Here is a 20,063-nt window from a genome sequence, read left to right as displayed (position 1 = left end):
CTGATATAATTGAAACTACCTGAATATACAGAAAGCTGGAACTCACCCAAAGCATCTGGAAGTTTACAGAAGTTAATTATTAGACAAGAAAATTCAGGCTTTGCTCAGCTGAGGGCTGCACTGGCACGTTCCCAGGAAGCCAAAAGCTGTGCATGACTAGGACACTGCAGCCTACGCCACAGAAAATATGGGTGAGAAATCCAAAACGAGCTCCAGACGAACAGCAGCGTACAACCACTCTTCAAGGTCCCAATACAAATCAAAGTTTCAGTTGCTAAGGTCTATACATATAAATGCCATTTGCAAAAAAGATCAGTACACAAAACTGAACATGGACTAGTAAGTCATTTTGAAAATTCACCCCAGTTATATTAATGAAAAATTTTAAACACAAGTGGTCACTTAGAAGATGTCTATTTGAGAAGAAAGAATTAACAGTTATTTTTCAGAAAGTGTTAAGGATAGGCCCTTCATCCTCCATGCTGACCATCAACAATTTAAGTAATTTACTTCTGACAGTTCTGGTTACTCAGTACTATCAAGCTGCTTTAATGTTTCACACCATGACTGATACCTGTAGAACACACTTAAGAGTACATAAAAACAAAATGCACCCCCAGTTACTTTGCAAAACTGGCTGCAGCGTCCTGCCAACAACACTGCCAGGCAATTTCTCTGTTCTTTGGAATTATGTCAACTTGAAGCAAAGCTGATCTCCTCCCTCATCTGCTGGCTGCCGCCCTGCCGTGCTGCTCTGCCTTGTGTGGGTGCAAGTGTTCTCCCGCCGGGCTGGGAAGCGGGCTAGGGAAGGGATCCAACCAGGAGTTTCATCATGCAGCACAGACTTAACACATGAGGTGGAATGGAGGCAGGAATTAAAGGTGTGGGAGAGGTTGTGGAGAAGCTGTTCCAGAAAACTTTTTTCCCCCATTACCTTTCCCTTTGCCAGCTTTCTGCCAGACCTGCCCACTGCACTGAATGTACATACATTTTTCTCTGCAGGCGACATAACTTCACCATAGACAATACAGTGTATTTCACAGAAGTGAAGCTCAAAAAGTCAGAGCTCTCCTCACAACATCACCTTATGAAAGTCTAAATAAAATTAAATGTAAATAAATTCACTTTAGTGTCCTGCTTTGTGGACAAACATGTAATTATTTGTTGTGACAGTACATGAAATGACACCCTATACCCTTGCATTTCACTCTGTTTTGGCCAGCTAAGCTCTCACATCTCACACTCATGCCACTTCACACAGCTAGATGTACTTGTTCACTGATTTAAAATATCCTTTTATTGTCAAGGTATATCTCTGCATATGCTAAAAAGTTAGACTGTGGTTTACACAGAACTACAAAATAAGACCAGGTTAGGATGCATAAGTAAAATACTACAATGGGATTGGAAATAGTGGTTGTTATGAATAATCTCCTTTTGTTTTTCCTCTTGCTCTGATGCATCCAGACTCTTACATTTTGTTGGTTGTCTGTCACATTGCATTCTTGGGAAGAAGATGGATCTTTTTGAATTAATAATTGTCAAGTGCATTATTTAATTAATCAAGCTGCAAAATACTGTTTTATTGCTCTTCTAAAAAATAAGTTGGCAATCTTAACGGTAATTGTAGAAGAAAGGATACCACCATGAACTGAAAAAAAAGCAAACCTTATTCAAAGAATTGAAAGTCAGTATTAAACTTCAGATCAGCTTAAAGCATATGAAACTATGGGTTCCCAGCACAGGCTCTCCCACTCAGAACAGTCCTTCTGTTCTGTATAGTACACATTTTCTCATGGCACTTAAGAAAAACATAATTATTGTCTTAGAAATAAATATATTGGAGATCCCCATAGTACTACACTACAGAACACAAGAAGGATTCAAACCTTCCTACTGATAACGCTAAAATATTTCATTTCCCTTTTGGCTTTGGTGACATTGACATTATAGAAGAAACTACACAATAACCCTTTTGACAAAATCAGCATTAAAAATTAAAACATCAATAGCGTAATTAGTCAACGTCAGCACCTGGTTGTTACACTGAATTTTTGCTGCCATGCAGATCTCTGCAGATAAGAACCGGTTTCCCAGGACAGATCAGTCTTTGGATCCGCATTTGGCCACAGAAACCCATTTTTGGGGGTTTTTTTCCAAGCCAATGGCTCTAGCCACTTTTCTGTTACCATAAATAAGACTCAGGACAACAGAACCCTCACCTGTTATTCTGAAAGATCCTTTCCAAAATTGCAATACTTTGTTGAGAATCACCTGCTACAGCCGCCCTTACCTCTTAGCAAACCTATATATCGCTTCTTCAGTTCAGTTTTAGAACTTTTCTGCATTTTCACACCCAAATATTCAATTGTTCCCAGAGCATCCCTCAGGACACGAAGCTGTTTGCATGACACATTGTTACGTTCTTCAAAACAGCCGTGGGAGTTTCATGCTGCCACCCATCTAAACTTTTCAGTCTCTCCTGCCAAAGGCTTGCCCTGACAGCTGACAACCTTAGTTACATGATAACAAACATGATCCAATTTGCAGAGATAATGGGTACTCAGAAAGAGTTACAGATGCTCAGCGTTTAGAAGAGGGGCAGAGAGAACCAACATTATTAAGTATCAAAAAGTCTGCATCATTTTGCACTGATCCATTTTCACATTATACAAATATTTACCTGTGCAGCCATCAAGTCACCACGTCTTCCTCAAAACAAATTAAAACAACTATTAAGGAAAATCTATTACTTTATACATTTCAACCAACGTAGCATTAAGTTTTACTTGCAGACAGAGCTGCTTACACCTGCCACCTTTCCCGGTTTTCACTAGGAAAACTGTAGCACAAATTGATGAGGTAACACCACCAGCTGCAACACTACACTTGTATTTCCTGAATCCCACTACCAGGTCCTAGATTTCATTTGTTTATTGAAACAATTAGTCACCATAAACACATGTAATATTCAAACTGTTGAATATTGAAATGGATGAAAGACCCAGCGGTCGTTATATTGAGTAGAAAAGAAAGAGTTCAACTCAATCTGACCAGGGCTTCTTTGATCCAAATGCATCAAGTAATTGTCACCTTTCATAGAATCATTTTGGTTGGAAGAGACCCTTAAGATCATTAAGTCCAACCATTAACCTAACACTGTCACTAAACCATGTCCCTAAGCACATCTACACATCTTTTAAACACTTCCAGGGATGGTGACTCAACCACTTCCCTGGGCAGTTAAAGTCATGAAGAAGTCTGGAAGAACACATTTTGAAAAACACATTTATCATAAATACAGTCATAAAACAAACACCAGCATTAAACGTTTGTCTGTGGCTGAAAACAAAATTAAAATCAAGCTGAAACTCAATTTTCTGAGGTTTTTTCCCCTCTTTAGCGATGGTAACATTTACCTAGGAGTTTGGATTCTCCCTTGCAAAGTCTTAATGCTGAGCTGATGGGCTGCCATCCAAGACAGAGAATCCCTCTAAGAAATCCGCATCCTTAGCTTTCTCACTCAGGTTTCATGCATCCTGCACAACTGCTCTTTTTTGGATTTTGGGCTCATGGTAGGAATTCCATGTATGCACATTTAACATTGAAACCATATCACCTAGTTCAGTACATTAATTAAAATGATGTAATATTCACTAATTCATTTTTTTAATCAAAATGTCAATTTTAAGTATGCCATTGGTGCCACTCAAACCTGTAACTCTTCCAGAATATTTTTTTTTAATTAATTCAGATCAATTTTCTGATCAAGTTCATTATGAGTCCCTACAAACAGCTGCAGTGGGGTAAATGACTAGGCAGCATGCTGCAGCTCTGGGTAGAGCAGAAAAAAACAGTGCAGAAGGAAGAAGAAAAGGAGAACTCCTCACCCTGGCTTTTCTGCTGAAGCTGCTGTTGCTTTATCATGAAACTCCAAACAGAGTTACACACGAATAGTTACTTACATGGGTATCCAGGACAGGTTTATTTGAATAATTACTACTCAGCCTAAGCAAGGATTGCAAAATATGCTCTTGTGCTTTAAATGGTAGAAGTCTTTTTGCCCCACATCTAAGGCTGCAGATTCAAACTCCAAAAAGTAAAAAGACAACTGTTTTTAATCCCTGTTAAAATGGTAAATTTCACAGAAATACAGAAAAATATACTTCAGCATAATCTGTCATAATTTTAAAATTAGAATTGAGGGGGGAAAAAAAATACAGTAATGATATCTGAAATTTATCATATCCTAGAAAAAGGAGAAGTAAAAGAAAAAACAAAACCAAAACAACAAAACAAACAAAAACAAAATCACAACAACAACAACCCCAACACACCATCAAAAAACCCACACCCACACAAAAACCCAAAACAAACAAACAAACAAAACCACCTTGGATTTGGCACTTTTTAAAGCAGACTCTCAGAAACCAACTCCATCATATGCAAGCTTCCTTTTTTTTTTTTTTTTAACTGAGGGAAATGCAAATTTGGAGGGCTACCTTTGAATCAATTTAAAAATTTTATCCAAAGATTTGCAAAAGCCTAGTCTCTGAAAGTCAGCCAAAGAATAACTGGGTCATTTTGTATATAATCAGATCCTGTGAAAATAAAATTCATATTTGCCTGCACTAAGTTTAGGTTAAAAAGTAAACAGGCTAAGGAGTAACACAGTGATGGGAGATTCACCAAAATAACCATGTGATGTTGTAAAATACCCTTTGTTCAACTGAAAACCACTCAGGTACACACACAGGAGGAGCATTTCATTGCAGCCAGGACAGGTTTTACATAATTCCTTGGAAACAGGCTACTGTATTTTACAAAATACAAGCACTTGTTTCCTTTCAGCATTATGACTTGGGTGTCTGGAGCAAGTGAAGAAAAGAATGCTGAAAAAGTGATGGTCTCTCTTAGACTGCGTCAGCTGGCATCAAGGTGATTCATCATACCAAACTGGATCATCGACTCGTCAACCATCACAAAAGAGCAAAAGTGCACAGAACAGCTCAGGGAAGAAATGGTAAGAGTAGCAAGAGGGTTTCTCTCCCCTTACAATGATGAGCTTAATTGTAAGAGAATTACATGTACATGTCTCTAAATCACTTGTAAATGCAGCGATTGCTCTTTGTCATGACCTCCTGTAAGCAGTACACTCGAATTACTAAGTTATCTTTCCACAGCTTCATAGTGCACCTTCTTCAATTCCCTCATGAATAAATTATTTTGGAAAGGAACCTCTGCTTTATGAAACAAAAATTACATGATGTAGAAGATATGTTGACATGGGCATTTTTTTAATGTAATTATTTACTGCTGAGTCAGCAACACTATGGGATACCACACAAAGTACGGACTGATCAGTCCTTTCACTGTCCTCAGCAACTTCTTGTATTTTTCTTCATCTAGAGCCGAGTATCTGTAGCTTTTCTTATTTTTCCCCACATAAAAGCTCTGGAATACCTATAGACTTGCACTGACTATTTTGCCTTCAATTTATTCAGATCAGAAAACCTCTTTAGCATTGGTAATGTTCCTTGCTGGAAGAAAACAAATCTGAAACTTAGCTGGGAAACAACAGCAAGGTACTTCAGTTAAAGTAGCAAAATCCAAAAGTTTTCACAGCCTACTTCCTACCCTCAACTTCCCACAATTATTTTTTTAGTCAAAAGATAGGAGTTCATCTCGCAATTTAAAAGACTAGAAAGTTGTCTTAATTTCTGTACTAAAGATAAGCAAAACTCACTGCCCAAGAGTTGCAAATTTTTCTGAATGTGAACATGTTGCCCTACTATATCTATTGCCTGCAAAGTGTCATTAGTACTGTTGTAACATCTCCAAACCCGTGTTTTTGCTGCTCTTTCAATGCTTGTGAAAAGTTTTTATTGTTCTTCACCATCATCTATATAGATTAAAGTTTAACCCCAGTCTTCATCTACCCCCATTTTCTCACACAGAGTAATAATAATATGACATGAAAAGCTCATGGTTTATGTTGTCGGGGGGAAGGGGTCTTGATATATATATGCATACACAATATGTATAGACATACACAGAGTAGTTGCAATTCATCATATTCATGGGAATTAAAGACATATGCAAAGCCAAACCCAGAAAAACTTTAACAGTAAGAGAATCTCAAATACTCTGCCAGTCTAGTTTTTTTAGACTTGAGAAAATTAGATAGTTCTGTAACCACATATATCACGACTTTGCATCACCTTCTGCTCAACCCAATAGCAACCATTAACTGCTACATATATTTCCATAATAATGCTATTAGCATTAGCTACTATTGTTCAATTCCACTCCAGCATCCAAAGTTTCCACCTTGTTTTTGCTGTAGACTATGTGACCTACTACAACTGAACAGTGCTTCCCACTGAAGAAACCCAATCTGAAGTCTTCTGCAGGTAGAACTGACCTCTTCTACTGAGAGTCTGCAGTTTTGGGCTCACCAGAAACTGTATGCAGTCTGACAAACTAAAATAGCCTGTCTGTCAGCAGGGTTTACCGCATTCACACAGCTTCCAGGCAAGAGCTTTGCATATTTGGTGGTCTTAGCACACAGGTAGACCAAACTTTTACAAGAAAATAAATTTATCCCCAGCTGAGCCTTCTGACAAAACCTCCTGCAACAGCCAGCAAAATCACATATGAAAAAATTAGCTGTATTTTAATTATCACACATTTGATTCAGGCAAAGGAACACTAAAATTAAAGGCAGCAGTAAAAAAAAAATATTTTCAAATATTTATTTTTAAGCATGGATTTCTGATTTTTGAGTGAGATAAGAACCAAATCTAAGCCTGTCTAATATTTTTTTGTACTGATGTTTGATATTAACCCTTAGAAGGGACATAGCAGATTTTCCCAGGTTTGAACTTAGCTGCTCAGGTTTATTTCTAAATACCACTTATAAAGTGCAATAACATGTGAAACTTAATTTTCTGCTGAGATACAGCAGCTCTTCTTATCAGCTGTGAGGCCAAGACCAGGACGTCATGATGCTGCAAGGAGTTTGACCACAGCTGGCCAGATTACATAGACTGTAGAGAGATTTGCTTTTTCACTCCTCTAGCATAAAGGCCTGGTGAAGAGTGTTAATTTGGTTTACTTGCACAAATGTAACTGGCCCTCAGCTGACACAGAAGAGGTAAAAGGTAAAGCACAAACAGAAAGGGAAGGTCAGGGCCTGAACTGGGCAGTAGGATGTGGCACACTGGCCCTTCTTGAATGTCTCCTTGAAAGGAGACAATCTTCTTTGTTCTGGAAATTATTTTCAAAGCAAGGTTAGAGAGAAAAATGGAAGAACTGCCTCCAAACCAGCAGGACACTGATCTGCAGGAGCAGAAGCTCAGCTCAGAGTCTACTTCAGTTCTACACAGACCAAGGCTACTCCACCAGTCCCCTGATGACCCTGTGATACCAGGTGGACATATGGCAAAGCACAACTGCTGCCTCAGCCTTCTTCAAAAATCCCTGCCAGTAAGGTTGGAAGAGAAACAGTAACACCCACTTACTAAAGAAACAGGCAAAGATGAGATTGGCAAAGGAAATGGCAATGCTTGTGCAGAAGCTTTTCCTACTTTACCAGGAAGCTGGAGATTTAGGGGGCTGAAAAAATAAATGTTCTGTTAACTCAGACATTGAACCTAACTCTGGGAATCCTAAAGCTCACCATTAAGTAGTAGGTCAATTACTTTTGTACAAAAAACTGCAAATGTAAGAAAAGCAAAGCAAAACTATGGAAAATAAAAAAATGCTATACAATCTCAGGTAACCAAAGGATGTATTATACCACAAAATAAGCTCAATTTATTTCAGTATTCAAGACATCCTCTTGACATGGTCTAACTAAAATACTGCAATACATACAAATTATTACTTGCTTTACACACAGGGAATGACTAATACTTCCTCAGTTACTTCTCTTTCCAAACACGCTAAGATGAACTTTTTCCCCTGTTCTACAGCTACTTAAGTTAGAGAGCTACTTGTTCTCCAGCTACTAAAGTTAACTCTCTCTGCTCTGCCAGTGTACGGGCCAAGTAACCAATACCAACACAATGAACTTTGCACTAACTTGAATGTGATCACAGTCTTGTTTTGCACCATTGGGCTGACCTACCTCCTAAAGTTATGAATGGTAGAAATAAGTCACCTATTAACCATCTAGCACCACTTCTCCTCTAGTCCAAAGCCCATTCATTATTTCAACACATAAAAGCAACACCCTGCCTTCTAGATCATCACCTGTGATCACCATAAAATCTAACAAGAAAACATAATTAGTAGCTGAGGAAAAGCTTTTCTGGCTTGCACATACTTTGCCAGCAATAGGCAAACCTGAAATACTCCTAAGGAAGCTGACTGTTCTCTGCCACAGCAAAGTGCCTCTGGTACATCTACATGGCACAGCTGAAGTCACAGAAATCCTGGCTTTGCTCCCGACAGCAGAAAAGCAGGACCCTGCACCTGCACCACTGAATATTGCTTCTCCAGAATTACTCCTTCAAGTGCAGATTCTGCTGCACGTGCCTGCAGTCCTAGCTGCCTTGCTGCTAGCTTCTCTCACTGCACTCTATTTGGCCATCATTTGATAAAGGCTTTATGAATTAAAAATATATTTTCATGTCTCACAAGAGGTATGTAGAAGTGGAAGCATCAATTATGACTTCATCTCAACCACTCTCTGTCTCAAGCTACACTTAAATGACCTGATATGCCTTGCATGTGTAGAAGCATAGAGGGTCATGAAGCACATATAATGTCCTCAAATGCCTGCAGGAAATCCAGTGGTATGGATACACAGGTTTTGAAATCCACCTTCAAAAGCCAGCCTCTAGTTACAAAAGCTCAGACTATGCCACCCATCAGAACCCTGCAAAATGACAGTACGACAGTACTCAGAAAGGTAGCAACTCACCCTCGCAATGTGCCAGCCAGCAGTACAATTAGTGGGATGAGTTTATTTGGAGAAGTTCCTTAAAACTGAATTGAATCAAACCAGCATTTTGTTTTAAGACAGCCTGCAAACATCAACTATATATTTGCTGCTTATTGCTAAAGAAACAAGCTATTTACCTAGCAACCGGTCATCCGCATTTTGCCCTTACACTTTGTCCAAAAGAAATGTAAATAAGCTTTTTACTTTCAGGGGGAACTACCATTTCCCAAACTGATAGCAGGCTGTAGCTCTTTGTTTGTTTGTCTTCTAAGATTATTTGAGTCATCAGATTCTCTTTAGTCAGATGGAACTGTCTCATCAGATTTCAGGCAAAAATTCTTTTATCACTGCTGCAATGTTCCTCAATATATTCTTCTTTTTTTCCCCCTTTGCAGTTATATGGAAGCTATATTACTTCCCAAAATGGATAAAAACTTGTAGCACCTGCAACGTAAAAGCCAGCTGAGTGCTTTAGTATCAACAGAACGACAGCTATACATGCATCCTTGAGCCTCAGGGCAAAGGGATGGCTTGTGGGAAAACTAGTCCAGACCCACTTATAATAAACTGGCTGCCTTCCAGCTAAGGACTGCACGATAGTAAATTAAGCATATGGCTGGGAAGAGCTGCAAGGAAGTCCTGAAGTCAGGGAAAAACAAAACAAAACAAAAGGTAGTTGACTTTCAGGGAATTTGGGGGTATCTTAGGCATGTGACTTGCGGAAGAGAAATCTACCTCTGGATAAGCACTAGGTTAGAGAGAAGTGATGGATGCTCTATTGTTTTTCCTTCATATTAACACCAGTTTTACAGAACCCGATGAGATGGCTCTGAACCAGCTCCAGGGATGTACTGTCACTATTTCCTGGGTTGTTGAAGACCACAGTCTACCCTCCATATTGCTAAAAATCACGATCTTCTTTGTATCTTTTATCAAGCATCCACCTTTCTATGTCATTCACATAGAGTAGATGCAAGCAGGGTTTCTGTCTATTCCATATGAATGGTTGTTAACACCCCCATTATAGGCACAAAACCAATTGTTCTCTCTCTAAAAAGAGAATAAGCTTAATAAAATCATATCCTCTTTTGAGTTAATCTTTTAGTTGCTTTTCAGATGGCCTATGAAGAATATCTTAGCAGCAAGCTGTAATAATTGAAGTTCAATAATGAAGTTTCACTGGCTAGTTAGGTTGAGGCAAGAGTTGGACTTGTGAGCAAGAAATTAAGCACAGCTCCTGCAAGCCCTGTATCCTCCACCAGAACCAATTCCAACATCTGTACACATGCATTATGCTTTCAACAAAATTAGGCATGAAAAAGACTTAGTCCAGATCTGTTAGAATATATTGCTATTATCTTACCCATATGTTATGTGGTAAGATGCTAGCAATAAATACTAATTATATAACATGCTTTTTTTTCCTCATTGTAATGATTGTTTAATGTAAACCAAGTATTCCAGAAAATACACGATGTTTAAATACATTAATTAATAGGGTCATTAATAAGAAAAATACACACTTATATTAATAACTCATTTAAATAGACACAGAAACAAGCACCCGTGGAAGCTACACAGAAGAAAATACTTCAAGAATAAACAGGGAAATTTCAGCTGAAGACAAAGCTGTAAAGTTGACTCAGATGATGAACTACTGGCGAGAACTCACATGCTGGCATCCACATTGGCTAATGGGTGTATTTCCCCTCAAAGTCTTTATTCTGAGGGAGTATTACAAGGCCACCTGATAATTGTTACTTTTCTGCATCTACTGAGCAGCTGACTAGCCCCAAACTGCCCTCATACAGACAGTGCCCATACCTCCAAATTTACAGGTCGAAACTGCCTTCTGTGCATGAGGAAAAACCCAAGGCAACAAGTAGGGGAGAGGAAATACTGCAAGTTCCTGCATCATTTTCACCAGGATACGTCCCTTCCGCTATGAAACGAGCACAAGAGAGTGAACCCAAAATGAATGACCACTTACATTTCAGCCAAAATCTCTGCTGTTCCCACATCTGGCAATTCAGGGCTATGTATACCAAAGCAGTGGCGTTGGCAAGGTCAGCATCCTTATCTTCTGATTCCAGACTCTTACAGTGTTATGTTGGATGGGTTACAAGGTAAATTTGACAAACTCAAAATTCCCTCACCATCATACCACACCCTCACTTCACCGGGGTGGGACAACACAGCTCTCTTGGTGCAAGTATTACCACTCAATTGCACTCAAAATTGTAGAAGTAATGCTACCAGACCAAAATTTAATGTTGACACGCTTTGTGCGTGTCTACCTGACAAACTACGAGAAGTACTGTACTTACAGCAGCTTTCATTTTCTTTAATCAGCTACCAAAACTTTTCAGTTTCTGCTTTGCTCTGTACTTAAACCACTAGCATGTTATGATAAGGATTATTAAAAAATAAAAGTTAAAAGGAAAAAAAAAAATTAAAAAAAAAAAACAAAACAAAAAACAACCACACACACAACACATAACTCCCCCCCCCCCCCGAAAACCACCACACAAACAGACAACCACCTCTAAGTAGAGTCTACACTGCTGGGTACATTCTGGAGAGACACTTGGAAGAGTGAGGCCTATTTGCCTGAAGTTACTGACCTAAGTCCCACAGAGTTCTACTCTAAAATTATTTCTAGTGTTCTGTTAAATTCTTAAACTACTACTTGTATTTCAGCCACTTACTAATAAAGTCTCCATACACAGGACTGAAAATCCAGGCTGTGACCTTGAAAATTTCTTCTTCACATGCAGTGCAGCATAAGCAACAAGGAACACCAAAGGACTTTAGAATTACTTGTGTCAAAATAGAAGTATTAATTTAGGGGGAAAAAAAATCTCACTGAATCTGAAAATAAACACAACTGAGGCATTGCTGTGGTCTTGTATTTTCTCTTTCCTCTCACTGCAAGGTAGTCAGCATCTCTAGCAAAGTAGCTTCTTGTCTCTGCTCCCCTTTAGGTCAGTTCTCAGATGTCCAGGTGTTTCAACTGCTTCAAGCGAAACAGGGAATGACAGCACCTGTCAGGTGTCACAAGACATTTAGCATCTTATGGAACTGTATTCGAACTTAAACTCTCTTTGAGATACAGTCATTAATGGTTAATACTGTTTTACTCCACTAATCCACTTGGTTATTTACAGTAATGCATAAGGATACTACAGAAAGTGCATCACCAGAAGTTGGGCTGCCACAATGCCATCCCATTAAGGTAAAAATTACAAAGGGTAAAGTTAAGACACTGCAAATAGTCCTTTATGGGTAGGTTTCAGGCTTTCATGGGGAGTGCCTTATTCGCCCTGACTTTCAGAGTTAGTTTCAGTTCAAGAAATCCAGAAAAACTTAGGAGAATTTGCTTTTTGTCCATGACTTTACTTTTACATCAGGCAGCTCTAATCCCCCTCATGCTTTGAAAGAGTATCTTGGTGCGAAGAGAAAAAACACTGCGATGGTGGAAGAGCTGCCTGCAGCTCCTGACGCAGAGCCACAGTCCCCCAGCCGATCTCTGCTCTCACACCTTTCACCGTGTTGTTCTCCCCAAATCCCCTCCCATGAACAGACCCTCACAGTTCACCTGACACACCAGAGTTGCAAATATGCCTCCTCCCAACAACTGAACCCATTCCACTCAAGCGCCACTGAGGATGAATGACAGGTCAGCTAAGCTGCAAGCCTGGCACCAGCCTTCAGCATCGGGGACAACTCAGTCTTCAAGTCCTACCATGACAAAGCAAAACACAACAGCCCAACCAGCCATGGTCTGAACGAAACAGGGCCTCAATTGGAAAAGAAACCATGTGTGGGTACATAATGAAACATATCTCATAATGCATTATGCATAAGCAATCTGAACCGAAGTTGCACTGGCAGTTTTGAACCTGCCGCTCTTAACACTTGAGTGCCAGATTTCTTCTTGTTTAAAAACAAAAAATGTTATTTCAAGCTTCTTTGCTGGATACATTTTAGGTAGCAGTTTTACTTCCAAAAGATCCCCAAGTATATTTAAGATTACCAATTTAGAGGATCTCCATTGGGCCAGAAAAAGTGGTCCATTCAGCTCAAGTCATTTTACATGTCAAGAGCACATCCCTCAAACTGGGTCACACAACCCAAGGTGGGACAGGAACCCTCTCTCCTCCTCACACCATGCCACTGGGGATGGCTGCAGCTCGCGATTTCAGCTGGGAAAATACGCTAATAATTGGAGAGGGGAGGCAGGGAAAACACACACACAATTATTCTTTCTGACAGAATACAGAGCTTGAGCCTGTGCTATAGGATATCCTGTAATTCACAGGACAAGCAGCAGCACTGAACACATTAAGAATTTGATGTATTATGGTTATCTCACCTACCCAATAGGCTAGTACAGAGAACCTGACAAAAAGAATTTTGCACGGGGCTGCTTAGTGCAGAGTTACAATGGATACTACATTCAGCTAAAACTGAAGGATAGTCATCCTCTGGGTCTGATAGTGAGTTATGTGGCTATCCTGGAGGTGGGGAGGGCAAAAAAAAAGAAAAAAGAAAAAGTCTTATTTTGTTTAGTAAACATAAATGGTGAGGAATTGGTCTCAGCATAACATGACAGCGAACAGTGCGCTCTCTGGCAGGGCAGGGTTCCAGTGTCCTGCCCAGACCCCAGCTCATAAGGAAGAACCTCGTTTCCTGTACCACCCAAAGCCAGTTTTTTCTGCCACACATTCAAGTGAAAACAAGGCCTACATCTAAAACATTCATACAATTTAATCAGATCGTGGCTCATAACAGGCACAGGGCTGAGCAAAACCCCCCTGACAGGAAACTCAGCTGTGACCTACTTGTGCATACATAAAGATATGGCAAAGTGGTACTCATTCATACATCTGCTGATAAGTGAAATGTGAATGAGGAAAAGTGGGACTGCCAAGAAAGTGTTCACCCAGGTCCCATGTACCCCAGCACACCGCTTTTTTTTTAACCCCCTTTATCCTACACTTGTTTAATGTTGCATGGGATTTTCACTGTAAGAACTGAAATTAGGCAGTCCAGTTGGCAGCTCGCTGCTTCGCCTCAGAAGAGGGGCTGTGACTGCAAACATTGCCAAACACTTCTCCTTCCCATCACCAAGAGCTGGGTCCCGCAGCTGCCCACAGCAGGTGGAGAACGGTTCTCACACATCAGCCATGGCCAGGCTCAGGATCTCCCAGAGCAACTTGTCTCTCTGTGGCAGGCTCCTCAAAACCATCTTTCCTGCCCACAGTACCAAGGCTGGATCACACTGAGCTGGGCATGGGCTTTACTGAACCACCCAGAATACAGGACAGAGTCATCCAACCAAGATACATCTCTTCAGCAAAGTGCTTTTCCTCATAGAAGCTTAGGTGTTGTCGAAACCAAAGACTTCTCTCAGGCGATGTCATTCTTGCTAAAAAAGGTAAACTCTGCCCATGATGGACAGACCTACACCCAGGAGGTTTCTGTTAATCCCTCGGAGATTTCATGATCCCATTTGAACACAGCAGCCACTTCATGGTGCATAAAATGAACCAAACTCTTCTTATTCCATCCCACCTCTGCATCTAGGAAATTGTAAAAACCCATTCGCCTGCCTGCAAAGCACCTCCTACAAGATTCATCTCCCCACATGTAAAATAAGTCTGTTTTTCAAAGATTTATCCCACATGGTATTTTCCCTGACTCTGAATCACGGCCTGCACAGCTGATCCAGGGCAGGGAATGACTGAGAACTGCCGGAGCTGTAGTGGCCACGGGGCAGTGGTCAATCACAAGCCTCTGCTCCCCAGTTCCTCTTCTGCTGCGCCAGATAAAGGGCATATGTTCACCCAAACTGGGACTTCCCTCGCCTACGTGTTTCTTTCCTAATGCTTTTTTCCTTTAGAAAACACACTTAGAAAACCAGAGCAGAAGCAGGAGAGCAGAATACTCCTCTGCCTGAGGACCAGCAGAGCAGACTGAGGCTTGACTTTTAGAAGTAACATCCCCTGTTAACAAAAAAAAAAAAAAAAAAAGCAAAACAAAACAAAACAAAAACAAACCGCCACCACCACAAACGTTTCTTGAGACCTGATTGACCATTTGTTAAAGCTTGGGTGCAATTTCACTGGTTTGTGGCCAATCTCTCTGCAAATACTATAAGGAGAGTCCTTGCCTTGCATTTTGCATAACAGAGGAAGCTATGGATATCTGCAAGTCACTTAATGAACATCATCACTCTAACTTCCACAGTGCAACAACGGACTGACCATCACTATCACTTTTTAGCCAAGATATTGATAATTCTGTACAAATAGATGCATCTACATAATAATAAAAATATCTGTAGCACAAATCCAAAACTATGTGATAAATGTCCTTCAGAAGCACATATGTTCTTTGAAATAAAAAACCCACCACCCCAGGCCTTCTTCTTCATGCCAATCTTTACGTCACTCTGCCCTAGTACTGCTTCCATATCTTTTTTTATACTGGTGTTTTCTTATCCCATTTCTGCAGAAGAGCCATTATAGACTACTACAACTGATTCTTTAGCATACAAAAACTTGCCTTTTTTTAAAGCACACTTCCAAGTTCTGCAGTAAAAAGGTAACGGGTTACTGAAAAAAAGTCAAAACAAGCTAAAGTAGAAAAACATCTTGGAGGTAAATGGTTAACAGGGGCTAGACACTTTTTCCATGATTTTTGCACTGACAGCAGGAAGTACAGAATTCCATTGTCTAAGAAACAAAAAAATGTTTTGCATATTTGAGATATAAATATTTGTATGAAAGTTACACCATTCTGCACCTTATCTTGTATATCCAGTTTATAAGCTAACACGACACAGAGGGAATTAAATCTACAACAAGCTGCACCTACATTTGGCAGAAGGGAAGACTTTTCTTGATAATTCCAAGCAATTCTGTGAAAGTAACCACTTCCCAGACACTTTAATTACAGGATACCACACTATCAGGCATTTCTGAATACAATGTTGTTTCAGGGCAAGATGAAACAATATGGAGCTGATATTGTTTTATCAGGTCTATTTTATTTTTCTCCCTTTTTAGCCATTGTAGGCAGTCAGCCAGGTTACTGGATACACCACAGTGACAAAACCACAGTACTGAGCCCACAGTTAATTATTAAAATGTAACTTAGGACATAAATCTAGCTGCCTCAAAATCAATGTTTTTAAAAGATTTAAAAGGCTTTAAAAATTCTACAATAACATTTAAAAAAAAAGGTGGTACTCCTACAAATTGTGAAGGGCTAATAAAATCAGGTCTGGCAACTGAGAACTAGAGTTACTTCATAACGGAGGTCTAACTGCCAGTATATTTTAACTATATGAACTCCAAATCTTTGTTTTGGATTTTCACACTTGTGAGATCATCTCATTAAAAAAGAAAAAGGAGGGAGTAAGCAGGTGCTAAATACAACCACATTGCCCTGCTTTTAGTGGTTTCAGCAGGAAAACTCATATAGAAATCATTTGGTTCAAAACACTCATAAGATTCATGTAGCAAAACATGTAAAGCACTGTTTCCTTGAGGACTAAATGCAGAGACAAATCACAGAATCACAGAATGTTAGGGCTTAGAAAGAACCTCGAAAGATCACCTAGTCCAATCCCCCTGCCGGAGCAGGAACACCTAGATGAGGTTACACAGGAATGTGTCCAGGCAGGTTTTGAATGTCTCCAGAGAAGAAGACTCCACAACCTCCCTGGGCAGCCTGTTCCAGTGCTCTGTCACCCTCACTGAGAAGAAGTTTATTCTCAAATTTAAGTGGAACCTCTTGTGTTCCAGTTTGAACCCATTACCCCTTACCATTGGTTGTCACCGAGAAGAGCCTGGCTCCATCCTCATGACACTCACCCTTTACATATTTGTAAACTTCAATGAGATCAGCCCTCAGTCTCCTCCAAACTAGAGAGACCCAGCTCCCTCAGCCTTTCCTCATAAGGGAGATGCTCCACTCCATCATCTTTGTTGCCCTGCACTGGACTCTCTCCAGCAGTTCCCTGTCCTTCTTGAACTGAGGGGCCCAGAACTGGACACAATATTCCAGATGCGGTCTCACCAGGGTGGAGTAGAGGGGGAGGAGAATCTCTCTCAACCTACTAACCACCCCCCTTCTAATACACCCCAGGATGCCATTGGCCTTCCTGGCCACAAGGGCACAGTGCTGGCTCATGGTCATCCTGTTGTCCACCAGGACCCCCAGGTCCCTTTCCCCTACACTGCTCTCTAATAGGTCATTCCCCAACTTATACTGGAACCTGGAGCTGTTCCTACCCAGACAGAAGACTCTACACTTGCCCTTGTTATATTTCATTAAATTTTTCCCTGCCCAACTCTCCAGCCTGTCCAGGTCTCACTGGGTGGTGGCACAGCCTTCTGTTGTATCAGCCACTCCTCCCAGTTTGGTGTCATCAGCAAACTTGCTGATAGTACACTCTGTTCCGTCGTCCAAGTAATTGATGAATATATTGAATAATACTGACCCCAGTACTGACCCCCCACGCACTCCATTAGATGCAGGCCTCCAACTGGACTCTGCCCCATTGACCACAACTCTGTGGCTTCTTTCCTTCAGCCAGTTCGCAGTCCACCTCACTACCCAGTTGTCCAGCCCACACTTCCTCAGTTTATCTGTAAGGATGCTGTGGGAGACTGTGTCAAATGCTTTACTGACGTCAAGCTAGACCCACATCCACTGCTCTGCTGTCATCTATCCACCTCTTTATGTCTGCATAAAAGGCTATGAGGTTGGCTGAGCACGACTTCCCCTTGGTAAAGCCATGCTGACTGCCCCTAATGACCCTCTTATCCTTGATATGCCTTGAGATGGCACCAAGGATAAGTTGTTCCATCACTTTCACAGGGATGGAGGTGATGCTGACTGGTCTATAGTTACCTGGGTCTTCCTTCTTGCCCTTTTTGAAGACTGGAGTGAAAATGTGATTATTTTGTCACAAGATGTAATTTCTCAATACCTAAAACATGTAGAATAAAATTTATATAAACATGAAGACTATCAGAGAAGAGTCTGATAGCAAATGAGCTTTTTCCTGCCGTAGTCCCCTTACAAACCATAACCACCCTGCCCAGGAGCTACCTCCCCACCTACAAGACCAGTGCCTGTGAAACAAGATGAGGCTGCCTAAAGGGCCCCTTCTGCACAGGGGGTGTGATCCCAGCAGCCTAGCTGGTGTGCTGAAAGAGGAGCATGTGCAAAACCACTCTGGGTACTCCCTCAAGTGTAACTGGGAACCTATTTGTACTGGTGCTGCTTTCCGATGGCCTAAAATATCCTAAACATTTATATGGTAGCCATAACTAACAACCCACCTCCAAGTCGCTGGAGAGTTTTGAGAAATTAAAAAAGCAAGGCCTCACCCTGCAGCCACATCATACCAAAGGTGAGACAGTCAGATAAAGCATCAGCAACATGTACTCTAAAATGAAAACAAATGCTCCAGAGACAAGTACTTGCAAGACACATTTTTGTCTGTACTTCTGCTACGGTCAGTTTTCCATCTATAAAAGCTACAGTCTCACTTATTTGACTCAAAACAATACTAAGTATTTCAGATTAGCATTTGTCACAGTAAGGTACACTGTCAGTCCAAGCAGAGAGCTCATGGCCATGTTTACACTAAAAGCTCAGCTTACCGTTCAAATAATTATCAGTTCCAACCTACAGGGATGCAGAAAGAAGCCTGTAGAAAAGCACCATGCAAATGTAGTCACCTGCTGCATGAACTGCAGGTACACTGTATCCCAGAACAAGGCTACACAAGAGCATTCATCACCACCAAAGGATAACCACACTGTGGGATGGAAAGCTGCAGAAATTAAGATGAACAAACTCATGCACAAGGCTAGTTGTGCCTTGAGACGAGGAGGAACAGTCTTAGTAAACAACATGTATATAAGGAAAGATTCAGAAAATAAAGTCACATAAACAAGGAAATACTCAGTAACTATTAGTTTTAAAATGGATTTGGCAGCCCGGGCCACAACCCTTTATGTTACACAAATTACAGCAATTTTAAGCAAATTTTTAAAACTCAGCTTTTTGTCATAGCTCCCGCTTACAGACCCGTGTGACGCTTCGATGTCAAGGAAGGAATACCTCTACTCTTGCAGTGTCCACACGCTTTAAGTTGCCAACTGCGGCTGCCCCTGGGTGCGCTCCATGACCCACCACCCCGCCCGGCCAGTCTGTCCCGCCACACTGGGAGCCGCTGTGTCCCCCGGACCGGTACTGCTGCGGGGCGCGGAGTCGGCTCCCTGCGCTCGGGGCAGCCCCGGCCGGCAGCCTGGTGAAATAATCTGCCGGCCCCGGTCTCTTTGCGGGGACCGTCCTGCTGCTCGCCAGCCCCGGCTCTGCCCTACCTGGATGTCCTGGCCGCCGCCGCCGCGGAAGGAGCCCTGGCGTCGGGGACGCGGAGGGAGGCGGAAGAAGGACGAGAGGGAGGCACCGCACTGCCCCGCTCCGGCTCGGGAAGGCGGCGGCGGCCGCGGCGCCTCCTCCTCCCGCCGCCCCGCCGAGCGCGGAACCCCGCGGGGCGGCCACGGAGGAAGCGGCGGGGGCGACCTCTGCGCTGGAGCCTCCGCCCCGCCGGGGCAGTAGCGCTGTCCTGAGCGCCCCCTGCGCCCCGGGCAGGTGCGGGGCGGCGAGAAGCTGAAGTAAGAAGCTGGTCCACATCAAACAGACATGGCAGGATCTGCCCGAAAACGTGTTGTTGAAATAAAAGAAAACGGTAAATTGTACAGTCTGGAGCACCATGCAAACTCTCCCCCAAAATCTAGGTATATCCATGTGCTTTGCAACAGCTAGCTTTAAAGTGTTTGTGACCAGTGGGTGCTTTGGCTCAGGTGTTTCTTGTTCCAGGCTGCAGTGAAGAGTGAGCACTCACAGGGCTGTGGGCTCGGCTGCAGGGAAGCAGTAGGCACAGCTCTCCTCTGCCCTGAGCAGACTGTGCACCCTAAGGCTGCTCCTGTGTAATGGCTATCGGAGATCTGCCCATGCCCAGGTGACTCCCAGCATTACAACGCCTTCCTTTTTACTTAACCGTGTATGACAGTCACGTTCAGCC

At 41.8% G+C, this 20,063-nt stretch overlaps 1 protein-coding gene across 1 annotated transcript in view; it reads right to left on the bottom strand.

Annotated features, from left to right (window-relative positions):
- The window catches only part of TEC (tec protein tyrosine kinase), a 53,116-nt gene extending 33,601 nt beyond the window's left edge, over positions 1-19,515 (bottom strand). The window contains exon 1 of the mRNA XM_082051466.1: positions 19,360-19,515. The gene's annotated coding sequence lies outside the window, so the exon portion shown is untranslated. The remainder of the gene's footprint in view (positions 1-19,359) is intronic.
- Positions 19,516-20,063: the final 548 nt, after the last annotated feature.

This window comes from Streptopelia decaocto (assembly GCF_964273445.1).
Source record: "Streptopelia decaocto genome assembly, chromosome: 4".
Lineage (NCBI taxonomy): Eukaryota > Metazoa > Chordata > Aves > Columbiformes > Columbidae > Streptopelia > Streptopelia decaocto.
The sequence above is the reverse complement of the archived record's forward strand: the minus strand, read 5'-3'. Positions and strand labels throughout refer to the sequence as shown.